The following is an 11,856-nucleotide window of genomic DNA, read 5'->3' on the forward strand; positions in this document are numbered from 1 at the left end:
TTTTGGAATATTATTCGATTATTGCTCTCACTTCGATCGACACACACACGGCTCGCATTGTTCTTCTATCTCAACACGGTAACAAGTCGCTACAATCTAGACAACATTATGCTACGATATACGCTTATACTATACTCGACATGCTATACGATTATGCTATACTACTCGATATGCTATATACGATCGACACGCGAGCTTTGAATGATAAGTTTCTGTATTCTGACTGCATCTGTGATTAAATGTGTATGTGCTTCTGTGTTTGTATGTCTTTGTGCTCTACACGTCTACGTGCTTATGTGCTTCTGTGACTACATGAATCTGTGGTTATGTGCTTATGTGTTTATGCGATACGTGTTTCGACGTGTTCCTGAGCTTTAGTAAAGTAGTAGACGTGTGAGGTGAGATTCGATTTGGATATGTCTGAGACCTACGACGATGTCTGTTGCAGACCATGTCGTCATCCGGACACCGAACCCCACTTACCCGCCAAGAAAAGAGAGACAAATGTCTTGCTGCTATCATCGCTAAACAAGTAGCTAAGGCTGTGAGCGAGGTCTATGAAAACGTCAGCAAATCTTCCGAGGAGTCGAGAACTGAAGCTCCCAAAGATGCTACCAAGACTGTTTTCAGCTTTAAACAGTTCAAGGCATGTGGACCAAAGGAATTCACCGGAGAAGATGGCCCAACAGCTATGTTTCAATGGTTTGATTCCATCGAAGTCACTCTGCGCCAAAGCGGCTGTCCAGAAAATCTCCGTACCCTAAACGCAACCGGCGTCTTCCAGTCCCGAGCTCTAGAGTGGTGGACGGCCGAGCGAAACAAACGCGGGAATGATGCAGCTTATGAGCTGACATGGAAAGAGCTGAAAGCCATTATGATGGACGAATTCTGCCCTCCCCATGAACGCCAAAAGCTGGAGGACGAGTTTTGGAACATTGACGTGCACAAAATGCAACATATAAATTATATCAATTGTGGCATAAAACTAACCCTTTTTTAGTACTAATGTTGGAAAAAGTGTGCTTTTGTCTTCCTGTTGTATTTTCAGGATTAAATGAGCTCAAAATAACAAAAGAAGCAAAAAGACAGCAAAATCTAACATGAATACAAGAAAGGGAACAAAAGTGACATGCCCGACCTCCCGACAGCATCTTCCCAAGCAAAACAAAGAAGACAGAAGACTGAACACGCCCCGTGCTCAGTGAGCACGGGGCCGTGCCCAAGTAGCAGCAGAAAAGACAAACCCATAGAAGCTTCTACTGCCCACCACGGGGCCGTGCCCAGTGAACACGGGGGCGTGGTCTACTTCCTGCAGGCGCATTTATTGCAATTGCGAATTACAATTAAGGAAGAGAGAGACGCGGATGGACACGGGGCCATGCCCAGCGGACACGGGGCCGTGCCCGAGCTTCTGTTCAGCCAATAAATAGGAGTGTTTAGAGCTCTTGCAACTCATCCCTTGGCACACCACCTCTCTCACACTTCAGCCACCACCCACCACCACCATAACACCATCATCCACCACCATCATCCATTGTCCATCATAGAGTGTGTGAGTCATCTCGGGATCCAAGATTTATCGTAAGAGTTCTTGACAATCAAAGGCCATTTTTGCCTAAGTCTCTTACATCACTTGGTGAAGACAAGTGTTTAGTGTAATACTTTTTATTTTTAATCTTTGCACTTTTTAATTGGTTTTGTATTAATGACTTTAATTACTAGTTTCTTATGTTGAAGGTGATTCTTCCTTATCGTTTGTCCGTGGTGTCTTGGCATTATTTTACTGTCTATATAAAATAAAAGATTTTCACCATTCATATCTCCACGGTCTATATGGAGGTATGTTGGCTACCTGGTCGGGGGTTAAGGGAACGGTTTGGTAAGAGTCTTGCCATTGTTCAGTGTATAGATCCTGCAAAGGACTTGGTTCAAATTTAGTAGGACCTCCTTCAATATCCAAAAGGTATTGGATGGCGGGGGTCTAAACTCTTTGATCCCCTCATAAGTTAAACTACTATTAAAACTTTAACCCAACTACTTAGGACTGTATCCCTGCTGACTCAGACTACTTAGCTGAGGGTAACGTCGCCTTCAAAAGAGGGGCCTACCACATTATGCATTAATAACTTAATTAATTATCTTTCAATAATCCGACCCTTTAGGATTGTATCCTTGCTGACTCAAACTACTAGGTTGAGCGTAACGTCGCCTTCAAAAGAGGGGCCTACTACAATAACTAAGATAATCTCTTAAATAAGTGCAAAAGTGCGAAAATAATCAAAGGTTACACTACACACGAGTCGGATCCAAGTGATTCATCTTGTCTATCTGTTTTTATTTTTATTTTGTTTTTCAGCATTTTAGTTAGTTTTATTTTCATAGTTTAAAAATCTTTTTCTAACTTTTTGATTTGATTAGACGTTGAGGATAAACCGGTACTAAAGCTCTTGTGTCCTTGGACGACCTCGGTATCTTACCAACACTATACTACGTCCACGATGGGTGCACTTACCCATATGTGTGTTTAGTGTTAGTAAATATCGTGTTTTATAAATTTAAAACTTGGCTAAAAAGTGTAAAAAGGGCTTAAAATATACACCTAATATATATAACACTTCACATGCATCAAGTTTTTGGCGCCGTTGCCGGGGACACAAGGATTTTAAGAAAGTTAGGAATCAACGGCCTAATCATTTTTTTCTATTTTCTTTTTATTTTTTAGGATTTTTTTTAATTTTTCAACTTCTGCAGAACTCAGCACGGGTCGTGCCCGCTGAACACGCCCCGTGCCCAATCTTTGGAACTGGCAATCCTGTTTTAAGTCAGACAGTAAGCTGAACACGGGGCCGTGCCCACTCAACACGCCCCCGTGCCCAAGATTTAGTTACTGAAAACAGAACCGTAAGATCCCGACGGTTGGTAATTTCTGACACAAAAATGAGTGATAATGATCTTTTTTACTTTCGGCACTCTTATGGTACGTGGTGTCAATTATGTGGAGGCAATCATAAAGAATTAGAATGTTATTTTCTAAATTATAAGCCCCACTATATAGACCCATCATTTGCCTGTAGCCTTAAGAGGGGCGAACGTAAAAATAATCCTTATCTCTCCCTCGAAGGCGCCCGACCAGATATTCTAGGAGAAATGCTTCTTGATGAACTATTTCAACTAGAAGATCTGATTCTTAATTGGTTAGAAGAACTTAAGATGGATTTCCTTAATTCATCTCAAGACAATGACCAAGAAGAAGTGTTGGGATCGCATTCAAACAACCTCGTTGTTCCCAATAATACCTTCAACTCTAGCGAAGACTTGGACGATAGTCGTCCCTGTGCCGATTGTGCCGTGAAGGACTCCCCATCGACTTCGTTCGATGCATACATAGACCTGAGCGATTCGGCATACACCTTCTTTAACAAGAGCCCGGAAAAGGGTTGGACTTGTCCACCTACATTTAGCACAGGAATCACCCTCACCGACAACCTCTTGCGTTCTCGACTTAATCTAGATCAATTAAGGTATCTTAGGCACTTTGGGGTTGTTCCATCCAGTAAGGAACCACCCGATCCGGATAAGTTTCTTAAAAATAGACAAACTTCATATGCCTTTTGACACGGGGTCGTGCCCAGCTGATGTGTGTTGGTGTATATATAATTTATATGTATAATTAAGCCCTTTTTACGCCTTTAGCCAAGTTTTAAATTTATAAAAACACGATATTCACTAACACTAAACACACATATGGGCAAGTGCACCCATCGTGGACGTAGTATAGTGTTGGTAAGATACCGAGGTCGTCCAAGGACACAAGAGCTTTTAATACCGGTTTATCCTCAACGTCTAATCAAATCAAAAAGTGAGAAAAATGTTTTTAAACTAAGAAAATAAAAACTAACTAAATGCTGAAAAATAAAATAAAATAAAAACAGATAGACAAGATGAATCACTTGGATCCGACTCGTGTATTAGTATAACCTTTGATTATTTTCGCACTTTTGCACTTGTTTAAGAGATTATCTTAGTTATTGTAGTAGGCCCCTCTTTTGAAGGCGACGTTACCCTCAACCCAGTAGTTTGAGTCAGCAAGGATACAATCCTAAAGGGTCGGATTATTGGAAGATAATGAATTAAGTTATTAATGCAAATTATGGTAGGCCCCGCTTTTGGCGGTGACGTTACCCTCGACTAAGTAGTCTGAGTCAGCAGGGATACAGTCCTAAATAGCCGGGTTATAGTATTAATAGTAGTTAACTTATGAGGGGGTCAAAGAGTTTGGATCCCCGCCATCCAATACCTATGGGCATTGAAGGAGATCCTACTAAATTTGACCCAGGTCCCTTGCAGGACCTCTAAACGTTGAACAAGGGCAAGACCCTTACCAAACCGTTCCCTTAACCCCCGACCAGGTAGCCAACATACCTCCATATAGACCGTGGAGATATGAATGGTGAAAATCTTTTATTTTATATAGACAGTAAAATAATGCCAAGACACCACGGACAAACGCTAAGGAAATATCACCTTCAACATAAGCAACTAGTTATTAAAGTCATTAATACAAAACCAAGTAAAAAGTGCAAAAGATTAAAAATAAAAAGTATTATACTAAACACTTGTCTTCACCAAGTGATGTAAGAGACTTAGGCAAACATGGCCTTGATTGTCAAGAACTCTTACTATCAATCTTGGATCCCGAGACGACTCACACACTCTACGATGGACAATGGATGATGGTGGTGGATGATGGTGTTATGGTGGTGGTGGGTGGTGGATGAAGTGTGAGAGAGGTGGTGTGCCAAGGGATGAGATGGAATAAAACCAAGCACTCCTATTTATAGGCTGAACAGAAGGTTGGGCACGGCCCCGTGTCCGCTGGACACACCCCCGTGCCCGTCTGACACTCTCTCTCCTCATTAATTGTAATTCGCAATTACAATTAATGCGCCTGCTGTACTTTCACCACGCCCCCGAGCTCACTGGACACGGCCCCGTTGGTGGGCAATAGAAGCTTCTACAAGTTTGTCTTTTATGCTGCTTCTTGGGCACGGCCCCGTGCTGGCTGAGCACGGGGCGTGTTCAGGCTTCTGTTTTCTCTTCTTTGCTTTGGAGGATGTCGTTGAGGGTCCGGGCAGTCTACTTTTGTTCCTTCCCTTGTATTTATGCTAGAATTAGTTGTCTTTTTGCTTCTTTTGTGAATTTGAGCTCATTTCATCCTGGAAATACAAAAGGAAGACAAAAACAATCTTTTTCCAACATTAGTACTTAAAAAGGGTTAGTTTTATGCCTTAATTGATGTGATTTATATGTTGCATTTTACACACATCAAATACCCCCACACTTGAACTTTTGCTTGTCCTCAAGCAAAACTCTTTAAATGTGGCTTACACTCCCAAATGGAATAGGTAGAAGAGAATGTTTTTGGCTTGTCATAGAGTGTCGGGAATCCAAGATCTTTTTGGGTTTTATTTTTTTATTTATTTACAATCCTATTCGTTATGATTTATTTAGAACGTTTCATAGGATAAATTACTTATTTGGGCATAACATGCCTTTTTAAAATTTTATTTATATACAAGTTCACATACCTCACGGGAGAAATCACTCAACACTCGGCCGAAGGTGTATTTTTAGTGAATCACTCGAGAGCGGCATGGAGCTTACGCCTTCTATAGGCTTGCCAAGCAATCAATCCTCCTCCTTTTTAACTTTATACCTTTGTAAATATCAAGAGGACTTTTTGGGTGAAGGGTTAGGCTTGCGCTAAAGGTGGGTGGTTGGATTAGTGGTTAGTGAAAAGGGCGAAAAGCGTAAAAAGCGTCGGTTTTCGTAACAATTTTTTTTTAGTGACTTTTTATTTTGAAGTATTTCTCCAAACAAGCTTTTGTTTGTATAGCTTTGTTTGTTTTTAACTTCATCATCATATTTTTTTTTAGTCACATAAAAGAACGGGCTTGCGAAAAACCGAGCTTTGTTACTAAAATAAGGGGTGAAAAAATAAAAAGGTTTTTGGTGGGTAAAAAGGGTTTTAGGGTAATGAAATGAAAGGTTTAGGCTCAAAGGGGTTAACTAGGGGGATTTTGGGTAGGTGGTAAAAAAATGAAAAATAATGGTGTAGAAAGAAAAATGGTTAGTCCTAATGCCTCCATCATTTACTTACTTGGGTTTAAGTTGGTAAGGACCGGGAATGAATCGTCGTGGCAAGTTCTAGAGTTGTAAGAACCAAACGGCTATTTACACAAGAAACGAAAAATGAGCATTTAGTCTAAAGATGTAAATTTGTATGCTCAATAAAGGCTCAAAATTCACTTTTGTGGGAATGGGTTTTTAATGTGATCAAGTATATATAATTAAATTTTAACTAGACTTGTTATGCCGTTTCATAATTTTCTTATGTTGGTTCTTGTTATCACGACGCTTTCGGTTGTAAATTTTATAAAAATATAACCTTATTAATCTTGTGATTCCCAACTTAAACTTTAGACAAGTAAAAAAAAATGAAGACTTTTGAAAAAATTTGGGGTGTTTAGCGGTTCCAATAGAGTTTTGTGTAAGGCTTGTTGTTAGGACTTGCAAAATTTCAAAGTGTTAGCTTCCCCCCCACACTTAAATTACACATTGTCCTCAATGTGTCCCAAAAATAAATTTTTAGGTTGATTGGATGTGTGGTGTGGTGTTAAAAAGCAAAGATTTATGTTATTGGCAGTCTGGACACGGCCCCGTGGTGACCGGGCACGGCCCCGTGGTCAGGTGCCAGTAACAGAAATTAAAGAAATGAAACAGAAGCCTGGACACGGGGGCGTGTCTGGTGAACACGGCCCGTGTCCAGTTACCTGAACTGGGCGTTTTTCTGCAGGTGGCTCAGCACGGGGCCGTGTTGGTTGGGCACGGCCCGTGTTGAGCCTTTTGTGATGGAGATTTGTGTCGGGTTGCTCTGTTCTTTGTGCATGGGGCCAATTTTCTCATTCCCCTTTTCATCCATTACCACCATGAGTGTGTTTTATTCCTGCAAATTAAAACTAAAAGATTAAACTAAACTAAGGATAGTTCCGCGGAATGCCTCCGTGGTGCGCCACGTTTATAAGGGTCCTTGGCTAGACCCAATGCGAGGTTATATGTTTTCTGAGTGGGATGCTTGGCGTCCCATGTTACACCGTCGGAGAGCAGCATCCAAGCTTGAATCAATAACCTTCATGTAGTTGACCGGGTCGTCGTCCTCTATTCTTTTCCCGACTCCGAATTTTACTTCATCATCCCCATATCTCAAAGTGAGTGTTCCGTCATTCATATCTACCACCGCTTGGGCGGTGGCAAGAAAGGGTCTTCCTAGTATGAGGGGAACCTCGGTGTCTTCTTCCATATCTAGTATGACAAAGTCGGCTGGATAGACGAATCTGCTTACCTTTACCAAAACGTTTTCGATGACACCTTGTGGAAATTTGACGGAGCGATCAGCGAGTTGTATGCTCATTTTTGTGGGACTCGTGGTTCCCAAGCCGAGTCCTTTAAACATAGATGAGGGCATGAGGTTAATGCTAGCCCCAAGGTCGGCTAGAGCATTACGAACGGGGGATATCCCTATTGAACAGGGAATCGTGAAGCTTCCGGGATCGATTTTCTTTTGGGGAAGTTTATTGAGTACGAGTGCAGAGCATTCTTCGCCTAAATTGACTAATTGAAAATTTTCAATTTTCTTTTTATTCGTAAGGAAGTCCCTCATGAATTTAGAGTATTTGGGCATTTAGGTTAGGACCTCGATAAAAGGAATATTGACATGCAATTGCTTTAATAGACTTTCGAATTTTGCGAATTGCTCATTGGTCTTTTGACGAATTAACCTACCGGGGTACGGAACGTGAGGAGCTTTGGTAAGCTCTGGTGATGGAGGGGAGTTCTTCTCCTGCAGAGGTGTGGGTATTGTTTCTTCGGTTGGCGGCGGCACTTCTGCAGGCCCTACGGTGCGGTTTCGTAGTGTGATGAGGTGAACTTGGTCTTTTGGGTTTGTTTCGGTATTACTAGGTAATGCGCCTTGCGGTCTCTCGGCAAAATTTTGAGCTATTTGATTTAATTGTTTTTCTATGTTTTGAATACTAGCTTGTTGATTTCTAAAATTTGATTCTAATTGTAGAAATCTTTCCGAGTTTTTCTTTTCAGTGTCGGAGATGAGGCGAGATACAGTATCTTCAAGCCTTTCTCTTCCACTTTGTTGTTGAGTGAAATTTTGTGACTCATTTCTTGGTTGTTGAAAGTTTGTTCGTTGGCTTTGTTGGTTACTACTATTGCCAGGTTCTCTCCAACCAAGGTTTGGGTGGTTTCGCCATCCTTGGTTGTAAGTTCCCGTTGGGGGACCCGACGGCCTAGGTCTATTATCAATGTAGTTTACCATTTCTTGTTGATCGTCCGTTTCTTTCATACAACTCCAATTTTCATGTGACCCACCACACCCTTCACAAGCCATAACCAAGACTGTTTTTGTCATTTCCAATTTTTTTATTTATGAAGAAAGGGCCTCGATTTGGGCTTGTAAAGAAGTGCTTTTATCGACCTTATGGGCGCCCGGGGCAATAGATTTATTCCCCCGGGGGGTGTGCCATTGAAAATTGGTTTGAGCAATTTCCTCAATTTGATTATATATTTCGTGCGGGCGACGATTACCTAAAAGTCCCCTGGAGCTAGAATCAAGTGTCTGCCTTGTGTGTGGCAACAATCCATTATAAAAAGTGGATACTTGTTGCCATATCGCAAGGCCGTGATGTGGACACTTGCGTAATAACTCCTTGAACCTTTCCCAAGTTTCATATAAGGATTCCCCGTCCTCTTGTGAATATGTATTAATTTCAGTCATTAATTTAGCAGTTTTAGCGGGAGGGAAATACTTATATAGAAATTTTTGGGCTAGTTCATCCTAGGTGTTTACCGATCAAGCTGGGAGGGCGTTGAGCCAAGCTTTCGCTCGGTCTTTCAATGAGAAAGGAAACATACGGAGGCGGATGGCGTCATTTGATGCTCCGTTGATCCGAAAGGTATCACATATTTCTAAGAAATTAGTGATATGTAGATGGGGATCCTCGTCCGCAAGCCCATGGAAGGTTGCGGAGTTTTGGAGCATTTGTATCAAATGCGGCCGAAGTTCGAAGTTATTAGCTTCAACATTCGGAGCATTGATAGAGGCGCCTAGGTTACCTACGGTGGGTCGTAGATAATCCATGAGGGTACGTTGGTCCGCCATTGGAGGTGGATCACCCGAAACTTTCTCTTGGTTTTTAGCTTTTAATCTTTTTCTGAGAAAGCGTTCGGGTTCTTCTAGAGGTTCTTTTATGTCCTTATTAGAACTGGAGCTCATACACTATGTAAGGTTGGCGTCGGGTTCCAAGTCCTGCAATAAAAACAGAAAAGAATGCTGGTCATAAGGTTCACCACGGCCCCGTGTTCAGCGAACACGGCCCGTGGTCGGAGTTACAGTTAATGTTTTCCAGATCCCAGTTACTGGAAGTTGGACACGGCCCCGTGTTGCACCGACACGGCCCCGTGGTCAGCCTTCTGTAACCTGGAAAACTAAAAACTGCCAGTAACGATGCTGGGCACGGCCCGTGTCCGACCAGGCACGGCCCGTGCTGAGCTCTGCAGAAGCTGATAAACTAAGAAAAATCCTAAAAATTAAAAAGAAAAATAAAAATATGATTAGGCCGTTGATTCCTAACTTTCTTAAAATCCTTGTGTCCCCGGCAACGGCGCCAAAAACTTGATGTGTGTTGGTGTATATATAATTTATATGTATAATTAAGCCCTTTTTACACCTTTAGCCAAGTTTTAAATTTATAAAAACACGATATTCACTAAGACTAAACACACATATGGGCAAGTGCACCCATCGTGGACGTAGTATAGTGTTGGTAAGATACCGAGGTCGTCCAAGGACACAAGAGCTTTTAATACCGGTTTATCCTCAACGTCTAATCAAATCAAAAAGTGAGAAAAATGTTTTTAAACTAAGAAAATAAAAACTAACTAAATGCTGAAAAATAAAATAAAATAAAAACAGACAGACAAGATGAATCACTTGGATCCGACTCGTGTATTAGTATAACCTTTGATTATTTTCGCACTTTTGCACTTGTTTAAGAGATTATCTTAGTTATTGTAGTAGGCCCCTCTTTTGAAGGCGACGTTACCCTCAACCCAGTAGTTTGAGTCAGCAAGGATACAATCCTAAAGGGTCAGATTATTGGTGTCACACCCCCAAAATCCACCTGCGGAGTATCACCGCTTGGGAGCGTGACTGACCAGGATCAAGCCACCAATCATATTGAACATGCATTTAATATTAAGTAAAATAACTGAAAACCATCCATTCAATACAAAAGGTGATCAAACAAATCATCGTTTCAAAATGTAGCGGAAGCATAGTAAATAAACCAGTAGTAGTTAACAGTTTTAAGTGTCATAATAGCTCAACAGAAAGCCACGATCCTTGTCCACAACGACCCGCTTCTCCAGTGCAAGCTCCAAGTACCTAACGATCTGCAAGGCATGTAACAGAATGATCAACAAACTAGTTGAGCGAGTTCACAGAAAGTAAATGCGTAATAGTAAGTTCGTTTGTAACAGGTGGCTCTACTGGGCCGATTGTATGTTCTATTGGTGGTGGTGTTCCACGTTACTGGTGGTGGTGTTCCACGTTACTGGTGGTGGTGTTCCACGTTACTGGTGGTGGTGTTCCACGTTACTGGTGGTGGTGTTCCACGTTACTGGTGGTGGTGTTCCACGTTACTGGTGGTGGTGTTCCACGTTACTGGTGGTGGTGTTCCACGTTGTATAACCACTAGACTACTCGTAACTATAGGTATCCTTCACAACCGAGGATAGTAAAGTGGTAGTCTAGTCATAGTGTCAATAGAGTATCTAATCAACCTTTCAATCCCATTCCCAACACCCCGGGAATCCCATGCCTTGGTAAGAGTGTGAACTCACCTTGGTTTGCTCGGTATGCTAGGTTATGCACTCACAAGAATTTAATCACGTCCTATTGTATGCACGTATAACAAATCAGTTTCATGTTCGCAATGATACGCATGCAATTTAATGTTCACATAGCAGTCAGTTTGCATATCGGCACAACACGTATTATTGCACGTATACAAATGTTAACGTTCATCAAGCATGGCATGCCAAATAAATCAAGCATATAATTCCATCTTTCAAAGTAGGTTCATAACTCCCTAGTATCTTTCGAATCCAGCTGTTATCTTTCGACACATAGTGATCTTTCGACAAACAGTTATCACAGTTATCCTTCGGACCGAATGTTATCTTTCGAACCAATGTCATCTTTCGGTCAATGCTATCCTTCGGTCAACACTACTATGGTTCGAAGGGCATGTATCTTTCGGTCTCAACTATGTTTCGAGTAACTACCATCCTTCGACAAATAACAGTTACGTTTACACAATGTTTCCAAGTTTATTCGATTATCAATTAACACAATTTTCACAAATCAGCTAACATCACAAGATCAAACAAGCATAAATCCCATGTTTATCAAGAACCCTAATCTGAATAACAAGATCATTCAAACTATCCAATTTACACATAGGTGCCGATTACGTAAACATGTCCGATTACAATATTCTGCCGATTATAGACCTGATTAACATAAACATCTAAACAACCCTGACAATTCAATTCGTATATTATTCGATCATCGTGCAAATAATGTCCGGTTCTAACAACATATTGCAATACTAACATACAAATCCGGTTATCATAGCCGATCCACAAAACATTATCATTGAACCTCATCAAAACAGATCCGATTAACATATTAACAATATATTGCAAGACAATATATTAATCACA

General features: G+C 41.2%; 1 non-coding gene across 1 annotated transcript; it reads left to right on the plus strand.

The window, feature by feature from the left end:
- Nucleotides 1–8,744: 8,744 nt before the first annotated feature.
- LOC118486903 lies at nt 8,745–8,851 on the plus strand. The gene has a single exon (XR_004880069.1). It is a non-coding gene; the product is annotated as a small nucleolar RNA R71 (small nucleolar RNA).
- Nucleotides 8,852–11,856: the final 3,005 nt, after the last annotated feature.

The sequence above is a fragment of the Helianthus annuus genome, chromosome 14 (assembly GCF_002127325.2).
Source record: "Helianthus annuus cultivar XRQ/B chromosome 14, HanXRQr2.0-SUNRISE, whole genome shotgun sequence".
Taxonomy (NCBI): Eukaryota; Viridiplantae; Streptophyta; class Magnoliopsida; order Asterales; family Asteraceae; genus Helianthus; species Helianthus annuus.